The sequence below is a fragment of the Rana temporaria genome, chromosome 1 (genome assembly GCF_905171775.1).
Source record: "Rana temporaria chromosome 1, aRanTem1.1, whole genome shotgun sequence".
NCBI lineage: Eukaryota > Metazoa > Chordata > Amphibia > Anura > Ranidae > Rana > Rana temporaria.
The window spans coordinates 469,928,971-469,946,136 of NC_053489.1; the positions used below are offsets into that span (position 1 = coordinate 469,928,971).

Below are 17,166 nucleotides of genomic sequence, written 5' to 3' on the forward strand. Positions count from 1 at the left end.
AAGTGCACTCCTGTAACCTACAGGAGAAATAGGGCCAAAAGAGCCTCAGCCCTACTTCTCCTTTAAGCAATGCACCAAACTGTGTTAAACCTGCCACTGTCATATCCAAAGAATGTAGCAAAATCTGTTAAGGGTTCGAGGGACTAGCACCATGTACTAATGTTAAATACAAGAGGCAAGTTAAGTTAAGGTCAGGAGAAGCAGCATTGAACAACAATCAAGTAATCCGCAGTGATGTGTCACCAGTCCCCCCTGATGTTCAGCCAATCGTGTAAGCGGATAAAGCACATCTTAGCTGAACAGTAACTGCAGTGAGGCTAAATGCTGCATCACACCCACAATTATATTCTATCTGCACTTGATGACTTGCAGCTTAACCAATGCAGAGCTAAAAGTACTGCTACAATGTCATAATACGATAAAACCTAATCAAGCAAAGTCTTCCTCTATCAAATCTTGTGTCTTTCACTCGTGCAATTAATGAGAATCTCTTATAGCTGCTGATGTAACTCAACTCAATCACCGTTACAATGATCCTTCAGAGGTTTCCTTCATTAATGATATAATTAAAGATTGTGACGAATATTAGCTAACTAAATACATTTCAAACATATGACTATATTTATAAAGCAGGGTCTGTTATCTCAGTACCCACATTCATTTTAAGGACCACTAGCTTCTGTAAATTAACTTTTTACAATATCAGTCCACTGTTGTCATAGTTGGATCTGCCATTATTTTTAGTGTGTAGAGGCTGGACATTAACACAATATTATGTATCAATGGTACTACTTTCCAATCATTTTAAGGCTCCGTTTCCACTACTGCGGGTTGTTGTGCGACTTGACACATGTGAAGTCGCATGACAAGTCAAAATCCATGTATTTCAATGGTCCCCATTCTAATTGGTGCAACTCAAGTCGCAGCGACGCCTAAAAAGGTTTTTGTACTACTTTGTTCCGACTTCGGTTCGACTTGTTCTCCCATGGGTCTCGCCACTCGCATGACACTGCATCAAAAAGTGCATTGCAAAGTCGCACTGTAAATCGTGCGACTATGGGGTCACAATAGTGGAAACAAAGCCTTACTGATCTTTTTGTGCACATTTGATATGATGAATAGCCTGTGACAAAGCACAATAAGTATTACAAATACCAATGACAAATGTGGATAAAATGGGAATTGATTACCAAAAGGCATAAAAATACTTCTAAGTCACTTAAGGGAAAACTTTTTGCAAAGTTCGCAAGTGCTTGAGTTTAAAACTATAGTAGTAAGCTATCTGCAGTATTTTATATACAACCGTATCTACAGACTATTTTGTTTTGGAAAACAATGTGATGTTATTTTATATAACAGCACTGAAGGGTAAAAATCACTCTGTATTCAATCATGTGAAGCTAATAATGGGTTCTAGGCAATTTAAATCCAAAGATAACTTTAAAGTGGTTGTAAACCCTTTACAACAACTTTATGCTACAGGTAAGCCTATATTAAGGCTTGTGTAAAGTGAAATTCCGCGCCTAACTAATATATATAAAGAAAAATTAAGATTATATATAAATATTTGTAAAAATATACAAATATTGAGAGTGTATATAAATAAATAATAAGCTGCTCCTCAATAACACAAGTAATATGTGGACATGATAAAATATAAATAGAGGGCGCTAGGCCCATATACAATAAGTATAGTGCCGTGACACAGTGTCTAGTTCACAATAAAATTGAAACATAAAAACACAAAAAATATATAAAAATAAGTCCCAACAATTGCAGCCAAAAGCTGCACTTGAAACCACGCGAGTGAATTCAAATATATATATATTAAGGCTTACCTGTAGCTACCCAGGATATCTCCTAAACCTGCACGGTTTAGGAGATATCCCCTGTCCCCTGCATGTGCTGATGCAATCGGCACATGCGCATTAGAGCAAACTCTAATGCAGTCAGCGTGCTGTTACCGCATGCGCAGGAGTGACGTAACCACGGCTTCGGCCAACCACAGAGCCAGAGCCGCATTACCCGGAAGTAAGCCCCAGGGAATAGATGTCGTCAGCTGGAGGGAGAGACGAGGACGGCTGCGGGGGCTTCGATCTAAGGTAAGTAATTCATAATGAGCTAGTATGCTATTCATACTAGCTCATTCTGCCTTTGTCTTGCAGGATTTATTTTTTTCAGAGTTTACAACCACTTTAAAGTAACACATAACTCTGTATTCTTAACTCAGAAAATTATCACTGATCACTCTCAACCACCAAGTTCCTTTTTTTTTTGCTGTCCAGGAAAGAAACACACACATCAGACACGGATGAACTGGGTTCAGATGCTAACCTCGGCTCACCACCATTCACGATACTGAGAGGAAGAAAAATTGGTTGCACACCAGACCATCACATTTTTGGAAAATAAGTCCTTTATTGCAGCATGCCAGTCATATATGCAGGGTACAGATAGTTGACGCGTTTCACACGTTTGTGAACAAGCACGGTATATCCGCGTAAAACCTGTCTACTATCTGTACCCTGCATATATGACTGGCATGCGGCAATAAAGGACTACTTTTCCAAGCATTTTATGGTCTGGTGTGCAACCAATTTTTTCTTCGCTGCTGTGATCCAACTTCCTGTTAGAGGGGGATAATGCTGGTTATCTATGGTCCCACTTCTGAGATGGACTATGGATTATGGGATATGTAGTTTGCATAGAGCACTGCACGTGACCACAACTAATTTGCACTGTTCATTCCAAAAAAATGGAAGTTAAGAGGAAAAAGGAGCAGTTCGCGGGCTTACAGAGAACATTACAAGGAGGCAGAAAAACACAGTAGGAAACTATTTAATGAAAATAGATTACAGGGACATAAAAGGGGTAGTAATGGTAGCATTTTTACAACAAAAGAGACCCTAGTGGTCTCTCTGTCACAAAGGTCCCCCTGCCTGTCAGAGGCTAATGTAATCTGAGCCACACATGCACAGCTCAGATCATTATTACGGGCCGCTCTATGTGCTGCGGTGATGTGGCTCCCGGGCATATGCGTGGGACTGATGTCACCACAGCCCGGCCATTCAAGCGGCCAAAGACACGAAACCCAGAAGGAAGACTGGGTAAAGATGGAAGCTCTGGGAGAGCAGTGACAGGGCTGAAGGGCTGTTTCTGCAGGTAAGTCTGCCATTGTGTGTTACTATGCTTTTCATACTAGTACATGATGACTTAAACCTGCAGGGGCACCAGTTTTTTTTTAAGACATAAGTTTACTACCGCTTTAAGTAGTGGAGGTATATGGAATATTTTTGGAGAATAAGTGTATTGTTTAGTGTCACTTTAACCTTAGTAGGGATATGTGTATATGTCCAGATCCACAAAAAATATTCTCAGAATAACAAGATTTGCTGCATAAAAATGAATGACATTTGCAGTTTTGTACTGTTTTATATGAAAATAAATAAATACCATTTCATAACAAGTGTCTAAGCAAACAATTTGACTAGATACAGATGTAACTCATCTCACAAGATATGAGTCACTGCATTGCTACTCCTACTGGATTCTAAACTAGCATGAGCAAGTAGAGGCCATTTATGCCAGCTAAATCTTGATATTCTGGCTTAGCTCTTGTACTAAACTATTTAACAATTCCAATAAATTGCTAGCTAAGGGCATAAAATAGTCAAGCTGCACATGTGACCAGTTTTAATGTCCTTTCAGTGCCAGAGTCAGTATAATAAGTGCTGTTTTTAGTAGTCACACAGGCAAATAGATGATTATACAAAGTCTAAATGTGTATGTAAAGCCAACATTTTTTTTATAAGCAAGTTCTAAAATTTTTGACCGAAGGATAACTGACCGATGGGGCCAACACACTATCGGTTTGGACCAATGAAACGGTGCTTCAGTCCGTTTCCATCGGTTTTGACCCACCGCGTGTACGCGGCCTCAGAGATTTCCACCTGTTGTGCATCTTGGTCAAGCAGTAAAGGGAAATATCCAGACGATAAGGCGTTACAAAGTCAGGGATCTTAATAATTCTGTACTCTATCCACAATGTTTTTTTTTTTATTAATGATGGCTTTAACTATTCTTGACTGAACAGCAAATTAATATTGGAGATTAATGCTGGTAATAGTTATGTTATCAAGACCACATGAATATCTACGATGACGTAAGATAAACTTATTATAATTTTAGGAAACTTACACATTGTTTTGTAACAAGAAACACTTCCTCTTGCCTCTCTATTTTTTTATGTATATGGCATACCATTGAACTAATAAAAAAAAGCTCAGACCCTACGTCAGGTTAGGCAATAGGGATGAGCCGAACATACCCGCGTTCGGTTCGCACCAGAACTTTCGAACGGACCGAACATTTAGAACCCCATTGAAGTCTATGGGACTCTAACGTTCGAATTCAGAAGTGCTCATTTTAAAGCCCAATATGCAAGTTATTGTTGGAAAACGTCTTTGAGAACCCGGGTCTTGCCCCAGGGAACATGTATCAATGGAAAAAAAAGTTTTAAAAACTGTATTTTTTTTTCTGGAGCAGCGATTTTAATGATGCTTAAAGTGAAAAAAATAATGAAAAATTCCTTTAAATATGGTACCTGCTGGGTGTCTATAGTAGTGGCACGTGTTTAGAAATGTCCCTGCACAACATGAGATTACTATAAGAAAAAATACATTTAATACTGCTTGCGGCTTTAATGTAATGTTTGGTCCCTGCAATATGGATAAAAATCATTAAAAAAAATAGCATGAGTTTCCCCGCCACCACTCCCTCTAGGTCATTACAAGACCCAGTGCCGATCCTGACCTCCCTGGGGCCCTAAGCAAAATGACCTGGCACATTAAAAATGAGAAGCGGAGGGCGCTGATGACAGTGACATGTCACATTAAAGAAAGTTGAGAAGCGGGGGGAGGGGGTGAGGGAGGGGGTGTTCTGCTGTCGGAAATGACTCGGGGTGAGGGGGCGAAAATGACTTCTCACCAGGCGGGGCCTCTAGTAATTTGGGGGGCCCTTCGCAAATGAGCAGCACACTTGCAGTAACAGCAACTGCGTTTAGGTGCAAATGAACAGCACACTTGCAGTAAGCGCAACTGCGTTTAGGTGCAAATGAACAGCACAGTTGCAGTAACAGCAACTGCGTTTAGGTGCAAATGAACAGCACGGTTGCAGTAACAGCAACTGCGTCTAGGCGCAAATGAACACCACACAGGCAATACAACACGTTAGAGCACTGCAGCTAGCACAATCTACTGCCTGCCAAATAGGAATAGCTGATCTAGCTAAGCTATACAGTGTATAAATATATGTACAACTCCTAGGATGTATATATATCCTCTACACACTGTAAATTTAACTAAACTGACTAGCCTTCCTGCTCTATCTATCTATCTATCTATCTGGTAGAAAAGACACTGTGTCTCTCTCTCTCTCTCTCTAACTGACTGACTGTCTGATCTGTTCTTTACCAAAGCCGCAACACACTACACACGGCCGACTTGCAGGCGGCCTTATATAGTGTGGGGCGTGTACTAAACCCCCTGAGCCATAATTGGCCAAAGCCACCCTGGGTTTGGCCAATTATGGCTCTCCATTTTTTGCGCGCTGTGATTGGCCAAGCATGCAGGGTCATAGTGCATGCTTGACTAATCATCAGCGCGCAATGCCGCAGTGACTTATGGGCCGTTGCGCGTCACTCGAATTTGGCGAGAACGACCCATTTTGTTCGAATTTCGTCTAACGTACGAACAGACAATGTTCGAGTCGAACATACGTTCGAGTCGAACACAAAGCTCATCCCTATTAGGCAACAGTTTTATATATGCACTCACTGGCCACTTTATTAGGTACGCCAGTTCGATTGCTTGGTGACACAAATTGCTAATCAGCCAATCACATGGCAGCAACTCAACGCATTAAGGCATCTAAATGTGGGGAAGACGACTTGCTGAAGTTCAAACTGAGCATCAATAGGGGAAGAAAGGGGATTTAACTGCCTTTAAACGTGGCATGATTGTTGGTGCCAGACGGGCTGGTCTGAGTTTTACAAAAACTGCTGATCTGCTGGGATTTTCACACACAACCATCTCTAGGGTTTACAGAGAATGGTCAGAAAAAAAATATCCAGTGAGCGGCAGATGTGTGGACGAAAATGCCGCATTGATGTCAGAGGTCAGAGGAGAATGGGTATACTGGTTTGAGATTATAGAAAGGCAACAGTAACTCAAATAACCACCCGTTACAACCAAGGTATGCAGAATACCATCTCTGAAGACACAACACATCAAACCTTGAAGCAGATGGGCTACAGCAGCAGAAGACCACACCAGGTGCCATTCTTGTCAGCTAAGAACTAAGGCTACAATTCACACAGGTCACCAAAATTGCACAATTGAAGACTGAAAAAATGTTGCCTGGTCTGCTGGGTTGCGATTTCAGCTGCGACATTCAGATAGTAGGGTTAGAATTTGGCGTAAAAAAAACATGAAAGCATGGATCTATCCTGCCTTGCATTAATGGTTCAGACTGGTGGTGGTGTAATGGTGTGGGGAATATTTTCTTGGCACACTTTGGGCCCCTTAGTACCAATTGAGCATCGCCACAGCCTACCTGAATATTGTTGCTGACCATGTCCATCCCTTTATGACTACAGTGTACCCATCTTCTGATGGCTCCTTTCAGCAGGATAATGCACCATGACACAATCTCAAATCATCTCACCACTGGTTTCTTGAACATGACAATGAGGTCACTGTTCTCCAATGGCCTCTACAGTCTTGGATGATGCTATCATGTCAATATGGACCAAAATCTCGGAGAATTGTTTCCAACAAGTCCCACAAAAAAATGAAGTACCTAAAAAAGTGGCCAGTAAGTGTAGATTACTGCAGCATTTGTATAGCTGTTAAAATTTGAGATTCTATAGAAACACAAATATGAGCTAACAGTAAGGCAGATTTTGAATGATAATATCCAAATATTTTCCAATGTCACTGTTTTATATGCACATAGGGATTTTATTTTGTCCATGTCTTACATGAAAGAGGCAGAATGTTCCCTTGAAAAATGATTAGCAGACATTAGCATGCATATGGCCTCCCATAGGTAATAGTCACGTTGTGTTATAGACTAGTTGGAGCAGGTTGTGGTGAAAGTCACCTGGGGTCACCTGGAATGAAGGATTCCTGTTTTGTTTCCATTGAATTTAGCATGCTACAGCAACTGTCATTAAATAAGCATTCAGGTGGAAAATAACATGAGCACATTGATTATTAGGACACAATTATAAGTTCTAAAATCTGGACACCACGTGATAAGCAAATGCTGCACAATTTAGTACCCACTTCCTAAACTTTTCTCAAAACTAATATCCATTCAAATAACTTTTTCTGAATTTCTGCTACAGATTGTAAAATGTTAAAGTGTTTCTAGACTCAAAAGAGTGGGAAAAAGATTAAAACTCCCATCTGATTTTACTGCCATTTGAGGCTCTGTTGAACAGAATCTGTCACTTCCTATCTGATAAATGAGGATATCTCCCGGACAGGAAGTGAGGGTAAATCTCAGACCAAAAGAGAGGGGCGCATATGTGACAGCAAAGCAGATGCAATTGACAAAATTACATCATAGAACACATTGGGCCAGATTCACAGAAAAAGTACGCCGGAGTATCTGCTGATACTCTGGCGTACTTTTAAATTTGCCGCGTCGTATCTTTATTTGTAATTCACAAACCAAGATACGACGGCATTTGGCTAAGATCCGACAGGCGTATGGCTTCGTACGCCTTCGGATCTTAGGATGCTCATACTTGTGCAGCTAATGCGCATGCACATGTGCTAGCACACAGCAGAGCTCTGGCTGGTAACTGGCATGTACCAACACATGGGTGCATCTGTGCGCGCCAGTGCGCATCGTTGTGCATGTCTACGCAGGCCCAATCCCAGGAATATTGCCAAGCTGCCTATTTAAATGAGGCACTGATGTAAGCTAGTTGCTGGACATTCTTCAGCTTTCCCATCATCTTTACTCATGTGTTCCTGCTAACTGATCTTCCGTTGTTGAACTGGCTAGCTCCTGATCTTGCTCTGTGAAACCCAGATACTGACCTTGACTTGACTTTGACTGCACTATGTCTGTTACCCTGGTACTGACCTCAACTTGCTACTTGACTATGCTTTCTTCTGCCTAACCGTGTCTGACCCTGGCTGCCTTAACCACATCTCTGACCCTGGCTGTTACCTGCATCTGTTTCAGAGTATAATCCTGCTCAAGTCTTCACGCTGTGTTCCCAAAGTTCTTCTTATAGGGGCCACCCTGCAATCTGCCAACAAAGATCCTTTCCCGAGGGGTCTCATCTGCTGCTCAGCTACTGGCACTTGTGCTACTTTGAGCCTTCTACCTCTGTAGTCATATTCAGGGGTGCTCGGACCAGAGCCGCAAGGGAAGCACTCTCGCCAGCTCGACCTCCAACCAAAGTATGTGACAGAACCAGCATCAAAGTAGCAAAGCACTAGCACCCCAAACAAACCTAGAAACCCCTCACCCAGCTGCTTGCTTAGCTCAGCATGATAAATACTGCTACCTTCAGAGTTTGCCTCCTCTGGTCTGAAATCTTCTTCACCACTGGCCATGCATGTGCACTGACCCCAAGGACTTGTTAATGCACCTTAATACAAAACTGTCCTCTAGCCAGGAGATCCCAGAGGACACCATCATAGTGGGATCAGTGTGCGTACTGAGTTTGGAGCTGTTGCAGCTAATAGGATCCAGTCACATAGTTTTGGCTCAATATTTCAGGACAGCCTGTTCAGCTCTGATGGAAGGCCAAGTATACTCGACATGTCACTTATTCAACCATTTAGTTAATGTGTCTTACGTATGATGTTTTCACTCACCCTGTGGTGTAACATTGCATTTAAATGCTTAGGCCCAAAGCCAGTATTTCCTGAGAATGTGAAATAGCAGACTGTATAACCTGATCTCCATATATTTTTTTGAGTGTTTACTGTCTCGCAATACATTTTTACATCCTTTGCTTCACTTCAGAATAGTACAGAAGATAGTTATCCTAATTATTTTTTTATTTATTTTACTTATGTTCTTAACCACTTAAGACCCGGACCAATATGCAGGTTAAGGACCTTGCCCCTTTTGCGATTTGGCACTGCGTCGCTTTAACTGACAATTGAGCTGTCGTGCGACGTGGCGCCCAAACTAAATTGGCGTCCTTTTTTTTCCACAAATAGAGCTTTCTTTTGGTGGTATTTGATCACCTCTGCGGTTTTTATTTTTTGCGCTATAAACAAAAATAGAGCTATAATAAATATCCCCAAAAAAGATATAAAAAATTATTTTTTCCTCAGTTTAGGCCGATACGTATTCTTCTACCTATTTTTGGTAAAAAAAATCACAATAAGCGTTTAACGATTGGTTTGCGCAAAATTTATAGCGTTTACAAAATCGGGGATAGTTTTTTGGATTTGTATTAATAATTTTTAGCAAAAAGTGCCATAAAAAATGCATTGATTACTGTGAAAATTATAATTGCAGTTTAGGAGTTAACCACTAGGGGGCGCTGTATGGGTTAAGTGTGACCTAATATGTGTTTCTAACTGTAGGGGGCGAGGCTGGATGTGTGACATCATTGATCATCTTTCCCTATATCAGGGAATAGACGATCAATGACAGTGCCACTGTGAAGAACGGGGAAGGTGTGTTTACACACACCTCTCCCCGTTCTTCAGCTCCTGTGACCGATTATGGGACACCGGCGGCGATCGGGCTAGTTTGGCTGTACTCCTCTTGTGGATCACAGGAGTGCAGTTCGATCTGCACTCCTGTGACCACTCCTCGGGAAAGATTGCGACCATATGGTTCGGGATCTGCCCACATTCCTAGACCAACACTCTGCTCAGCCCCCTCCACAGCCCAGCGATCTAGTGAGCATGGGGGGCGGAGTAGAGATCAAGTGACTGACGGACAGGGAGCACTGAGAACCAAGCGATCAGTGGTATTTGATCACTCGATTCTCAGCCTTAGAGCTGGCGGGGGACAGATGCAGCAGCGGGCCGATGCTGATTCCACCTAAGAAAGTATGATTAAAAAATATATATATAGGGGGCGCATGCGCGGAGGCGTCCAAGATGGCCGCGTAAGCCAGGAGCTCCGCTCTGCCTCAGCCCCACGTCAGCCCTAGCACCGGATTCACGGCGGTGCCAAGCTCCCCGAGGGTCGGAATCGATAGGGGAACGCTCGGTCGAGCTCCCCATGTACAGCAGCGCGGTCCGGAGGGGCCTGGGGACGAGTTTCACGGCGCTGGAAACTAAGGCCGAATCCAAGATGGCGGCCGCGCCTCAGCCACAGTTACCTCACACAGAAGGAAGCACAGACTTGAGGCAAGTGATCGCCCCTGCCACCTTAAACTTTACTCCTATGCTGGTCCAAGGCACACCAGGCTCCCTGTCACCAATATCAGCCGCCTCAGGTACCCAGTCGGACTCCCCACTGGTCCACTATACTGGCCCTGCACAGGGGGTAACACAGGCTTTACCTGTCTCTATGGCTGCTGGTCACTCAGAACTTGAGATACCTCAGAATGCAGGGGAGCTCTTTTTGAAGTTCTCTGAACTACTTGAACGAGGCCTGGCCCAAACAGCAGTTAATATTACTAGGGAAATACATGCTGACTTCCAGAATCTGGGCTCCAGGATGGAGATTATAGAAAATAAATTGGACATCACTATATCTAGAACTAACCAGAACACCGACCAAATACAATCACTTCAGGAGCAACTGGACGTGGCCCTTAATAGAATTGACGACCTCGAGAATCGTTCCAGAAGGGACAATTTCAGGGTGAGGGGTCTCCCTGAGTCCGTTACAGATATCCCTAAAGCTATCCAGGACCTCATCAAAAGCATGATCCCCTCCATTGCACCCCACAAGCTGGAGCTGGACAGGGCCCATAGGTCCCTGGGCCCTCTGAGAAAGGACGGATCTCCCAGGGATATCATAGTAAAACCCCATTACTTCTCAGTGAAGGAAGAGGTCATGAGGGCTTCCCGTCAGCAACCCCGCATATCCTTCATGGGTCAGGATATTCAAATTTTCGCTGACATTTCTGCAGCTACCATACAAAGACGCAGATCGCTGAAACCTTTATTGCTGATTTTGTCCCAAAAGGACATCAAATATTGGTGGGGATTTCCGTTTGCCTTAAAATTCGCCTTCAAGGGCAAAACCCACGCCTTCACCACGCTATCTGAAGGAGAAAAAATTTTGCTAGCCTTGAAACTGATCTCGCTGGACTCAGCAATGGACACGTCAAATTTTCCACCAGGTTCATCCAAACGATCCACCCCGGCAAGTCCTTTATCCCCCACCTGGCACACAAGCAAAAGCAGACGCACCAAAGATACCACAAAGACCTGAAATAATCATCATAGTGGCCCTGCTCACTGTTCTGGAGTTTCCCTCTGTTTGGTGTTTTTAAGGGAGGATATTATACCTGTTAGGTATATTGGTTATGGGTACCCTATCCGTGGCTGGGGACCCATGAAATCCCCATACAGTTTTTTATTGAGACTGTTTTGTTTCCTAGTTTTATGTTCTCCGCACTGACCGTGATCCGTATATTTTTTTTCATGTATCACAATAGTTTACATTTAGAGTATTATATGATAAGCTATCGTCTCCTGGTTGACTCTAAAGGGTTGATAGGGGCTGAGGCAGTTGCCTTGCGCCTCAGATCATCCCTGGACGGGGACTATGTCACTGTCGGGGTTTGGTCCTGTAGCCCGAGTTAAGGGCTACGTTATTGGTTCGTCTGACGAAGGTGGAACGGATCTTTTTCCCTTCCACGTCCGTTGTGAGGACAAACTTTATATTTTAAAATGTATTATCTCTTCTTTTGTTTGCTCGCTTATCTCTCTTCTCACTAACCTTTTTTTCTTGATTGCCAGTCCGTGCTTGTGTCACCTTGCCCATAGTATTCCAGGCCTCGGCTCGGTTCCTGCTCTGCTCCGCTCTGCTGTCTCCCATGCCTCCATGTTGAAGGGGTAAGTTCCAAATTGCACCCACTTTGTTCTCCCAATGACTTCACCACATAACCCGACTTTGCCGAACTCGGTTAGAGTTGCCTCACACAATGTTCAGGGCTTGAATTCGCCCGTTAAGAGAAGGAAGGTGTTTCATTCTTACCACTCCCGGAAGATGTCAGTCGTTTTATTACAAGAGACACATTTTCCGGCCACTTACACGCCCTCCTTTCTTCATGCACATTATCCACAATTTTTTCTGGCTAACGCCGAGGATAAAACGAGAGGGGTGGCTATCCTTTTCGCGAAATCCTGCAAATTTAATCCGCTCCTGACTCATAGAGATCCTAATGGTAGGTTCCTGTTGGTTAAGGGGGAATTGGATGAACTTCTAGTGTCATTCATCTCATACTACGCTCCCAACAGAGGACAGACCGAATTCTTTAAAACTATGTTTGATACCTTAGAACCTCTCTTGGAGGGAATGATAGTGTGCGGAGGAGACTCCAACATTGCATTCGACCTAAGCTTGGACAAATCCAAACCTATAGCTACAGCATTGACACGCCCATCTAGAGCTAGCTCACACATAGCAAAACTGATATATCAGCATAACCTGGTAGACATTTGGAGGGAACTCAACCCAAACAAAAAGGACTACTCCCACTATTCCCATCCGCACAGATCGTACTCTAGGATTGACCATATATTTATATCTGCTAGACATATTCCCCTGATCACGAAAGCTAATATAACGGACACAGCCCTTTCGGACCACTCCATGGTGGTTTGCTCGCTACAAACTCAAAACTCAAATCCCCACAAATCACACTGGAAATTAAATGAAACTTTACTACACGACCCTAAGGTGGTTTTAGAGATTGAAGGGGCCATCAAGGAATATTTTGGATTTAACAGCGTTGAAGGGACCTCGGCCGAGATATTGTGGGCAGCTCATAAAGCTACCATTCGCGGTCGGATCATCCAGATAGCCTCTAAAAGAAAGAAGGAAAAATCTGCGGAGGTGACGAGGCTTGAGAAAGATTTCTTAACCCTGCGCAGACAACATAAGAAGGACCAAACGACGGTTCAGGCTTCGCAGCTTGACGCCGCTCGACTAGCTTTAAATTTAGCTTTGACGGTTAGGGCGGAACGATCATTAAATTGGTCCAGCGCTAGATTTTATTTACACAGGAACAAAATGAACACGATGCTAGCCACCAAGCTCTCGCCGAGGTTCCGAACATTTGCTCTGCCCAAGATTAAGACCAGGGACGGGACAACAACCCTTAACCCTAAACGCATACTGCAAGAATTCGAAACCTTTTATACCTCCCTATATCGGGGGTCGGGGATGGCCAGACACCCCGAGGTCAATTCCTTTTTGGACCGGTTAGCGATCCCGAACCTACAGGAGAGTCATGTAGATTTGACGGAGGCACCGATCTCCACAGAAGAAACTATAGAGGTAATTAGGGGACTTAAGGATGGTTCGGCCCCTGGACCAGACGGTTTCTCAGTCCCATATTACAAGACTTTCTGTGAAATCTTGGCCCCTCACCTCACTAAATTTTTTAATTCAAAACGGGGGAGGGAGGGCGGATCCATGCACCCGAATTTGAATGAGGCATTTATCTCAGTCATCCCCAAACCAGATAAGGACTCAGAGCTCGTTGAAAATTACAGACCTATTTCCCTAATCAATAACGATTTAAAAATATTGACCAAGATACTAGCCAACAGGTTAAATTCTTTTATAAACATTTATATCCATAGGGACCAGGTTGGATTCGTCCCTGGTAGGCAGGGTCCTGACCAGGTGAGGCAAGCACTTGATATTATCTCTCTGCTTCAGTCGGGCTGGGACGGGAACCCGCGGCAGGAAGGACTCCTCCTTTCTTTAGACCTAAGAAAGGCGTTCGACTCTGTATCGTGGTATTACCTCTTCGAGATTTTGCGGCGTTGGGGCTTCGGTGAACAATTCCGGGGATTGTTGAAATCTCTCTATTCTGAACCCAGTGCACGGGTCAAACTACAGGGATTTTTTTCGGGCCCCATTAGAATTGCTAGGGGTACTAGACAGGGCTGCCCCTTGTCCCCCCTGATTTTCGCAATAGCGATTGAGACACTTGCTGTTGCGATCAGGTCAGACCCGGATATTAGGGGGGTATCATGTGGTTCCCAAATCCATAAATGCGCCCTCTTTGCAGACGACCTTCTTCTGTATATCTCCTCCCCGATCACCTCTCTTCCAATTCTTTGCAACTTACTGGAGTCTTTCGGGAAGATTTCGGGTTTGCGGGTTAATTGGAATAAATCCCAAGCCTTAAACATCTCCACCCCCCCCTCAGTGATCGATCACTTGAAACCCTTGTTTGAATTCCAGTGGGCCGAATCATCCATTCGTTACTTAGGTATAAACCTCACAACCAAAATTGAACATCTCTACCAGGCTAATTATCCCCCTATATTTCGTAAACTAGAATTAGATCTACAGACGTGGGATCGACACAAACTTTCTTGGACAGGTAGAGTTAACGCAGTCAAAATGACTCTCCTACCAAGGTTACTCTACTTGTTTAGATCTCTACCAATAGCGGTTAAAAAAGACCAACTCAGACCACTACAGAGTAAAATTCTGAAATTTGTTTGGGAGGGCAAGGGTTATAGAGTGGCACAAAATGTCCTATACGGGCTCAGAACACAAGGGGGCCTTGGACTACCAAACCTGTTTAAATACTACCAAGCTGCCAGACTAGCACAATTTTCTGCTATTTTTGCGGAATGTGAAAAACCAGAGTGGATAGAAATGGAGGGGTTGGCGATCCCTAATCTTTCGATAGAGAGCCTTTTCTGGTCTCCCCAAAAAACTAGACCCTCAATACTATCCCCCACATTGTCGCAATCCTTCAGACTCTGGGATGGCCTGAGACACCTTCCTTCTTTGGTCTCGGAGACTAAGCCTTTGACAAGGATCTTTCTCAACCCTCAGTTTCCTATAGGGATGGACATTTCGACTTTCCAATGGTGGCTGGACAAAGGGATCTATAGAATAGGCGACTTTCTGACACCCATGGGCCCACTTTCACTGGAACATTGTGTGAGGACACTTGACTTGCCCCTAACGGAAAGAGCCCGGTACACCCAAATTTTTAATTTCGTGTCATCCTTCTGGACTGACAATTTTAGACACGCAACTCTTACTAGTTACGAAAGCTGGTGTAAACAAATGACGGAACACAAGGGGGGAATATCTATAATATATATAGCTTTATCTGAGGTGTCCACAAAATTCTCATACATGGAGGCATGGGAGAGAGACCTGCGGATGACCTGGGACCTGAGTAGATGGCACAAGGTAGGTTTGAAATCTTTCAAAGGTTTAGTAAATACTTCATTAGCTGAAGCCAACACAAAGGTTCTGATGCGGTGGTATCTGGTCCCCAGTAGGTTGGCTGCGATGTTTCCTACATCTTCCCCGTTATGCTTTCGCAACTGCCAAGCCCAAGGCACGATGCTTCATGTTTGGTGGGAGTGCCCCAGAATCAGGGGGTTTTGGAACAGAATATTTTGCCTTATCAGAAAAGTCACGGGGGTACCGTTGGTGAAGTCTCCGCAGATAGCTCTGCTGGGATCCGAGATCCCTCGGGTCTCCAAACCCATACAAAAACTGATAGCTTTCATGCTCATAGGAGCTAAAACCACTTTAGCGGCGGCCTGGAAGCAACCTAGGGTCTCTTTCTTGGCAGCTAAGGGGAAGATTTCATGGATCATGACACAGGAAAAAATGGTCAGCTCCATCTCTAATACAAGCGATAATTTTGAGGCCACATGGGAGCCTTGGGCCAGACATGTTGGCGTATCTCTATCGCCGGGTCATGCGCTGTCCCCTTCGGGCACTTAATTAGCCTACTGGCAATCATTCTTTCTCATTTGCTCTATCTTTCTTTCTTCCTCTCTTTCTCTTTCCCTCCTTCTTTTATGCTAACCTTGGTACATTCTCCTCCTCGAGATCTTTGATTTAGTTATCATACTAGTCTGTTAATAGTCAATACTTTCATGGGAGCGCCCTGGGAGAGGGGGAGAGTATGGTGGGGAGTGGGAGGTCTTTTTCTTCACAGGTCCCTTGGGAAGGGACGGGTTGTCTAGCGCTCTTTTCCACAATTTGGGCGGGGTCCTAGGTTATCTGGGGTCACAGAAGTCTCTTACCAATACCTAGTTATGCTACCCATTTATCCGACACAGTTTGCTCCATTTACGGGGTGTCGGATGAGACTCTGTACGGAAAGCGTTGATTGGGTTCCCCGCCCCTCTTTAGCCCAGCCTACATATAGTTGAGTAGGGGATCTCCTACGGGGACATCGATTTATATTTTAATTGCTTCCCCTTTATGGTGCTAGATTAATCTAACATGAAAATTGAAGTTTGTATTGTATCTTCACTATTTATTTGTCGTTGACTTTTTGACATGGAATGTACTGAGAGCTTTATGTTGTACATTGTATTAATTTATTTCTTTATCAATAAAATAAAACATTAAAGTGAAAAAAAATATATATATATATATATATATATCCCATACTTTTCTTTTAACACAGGCAACATTTTACATTGTTAATGAACATTGAGTAACACAATGGTGCCTTGCAGGACAGATCTGAGGTTCAACTCTTACAAGGGCAATATTTGCACAGTTTGCTTACACATCACGCAGTCCCCCCAAAAAATTGGTGAATACGTTTTTGTGGGTGTTTGTTTGACTATAAATTGCACTGTGCAGAGAATGCATTAAGGTGAAAACCCTTAAGCCTGTGTAACCATTTTAAGGCATATATTTCCACATATTAAATAATGTCCATATATGACCAATGTTGTTTTTAATGCTCCAAAATAGGGCATAGAAGGTCTTTACTTTTATATTTAATATTGCAGGCACAACTCATTGCTATCACATGCAAAAACCTTACACACACAGTGATATGCATCTTATATACTGGTATGAATGAACCTAGATGAAAGAAGTTAAAGCGGAGCTCCACCCTAAAGTGGAACTCCCGCTGATCAGAACCCTCCCCCCTCTGGTGTCACATTTGACACCTTTCAGGGGGAGGGGGGTGCAGATAAC

At 43.5% G+C, this 17,166-nt stretch overlaps 1 protein-coding gene across 32 annotated transcripts in view; it reads right to left on the minus strand.

The window, feature by feature from the left end:
- The window catches only part of ANK2 (ankyrin 2), a 711,894-nt gene that overhangs the window by 255,843 nt on the left and 438,885 nt on the right, over positions 1 to 17,166 (minus strand). The gene's annotated exons all lie outside the window — the stretch shown is intronic.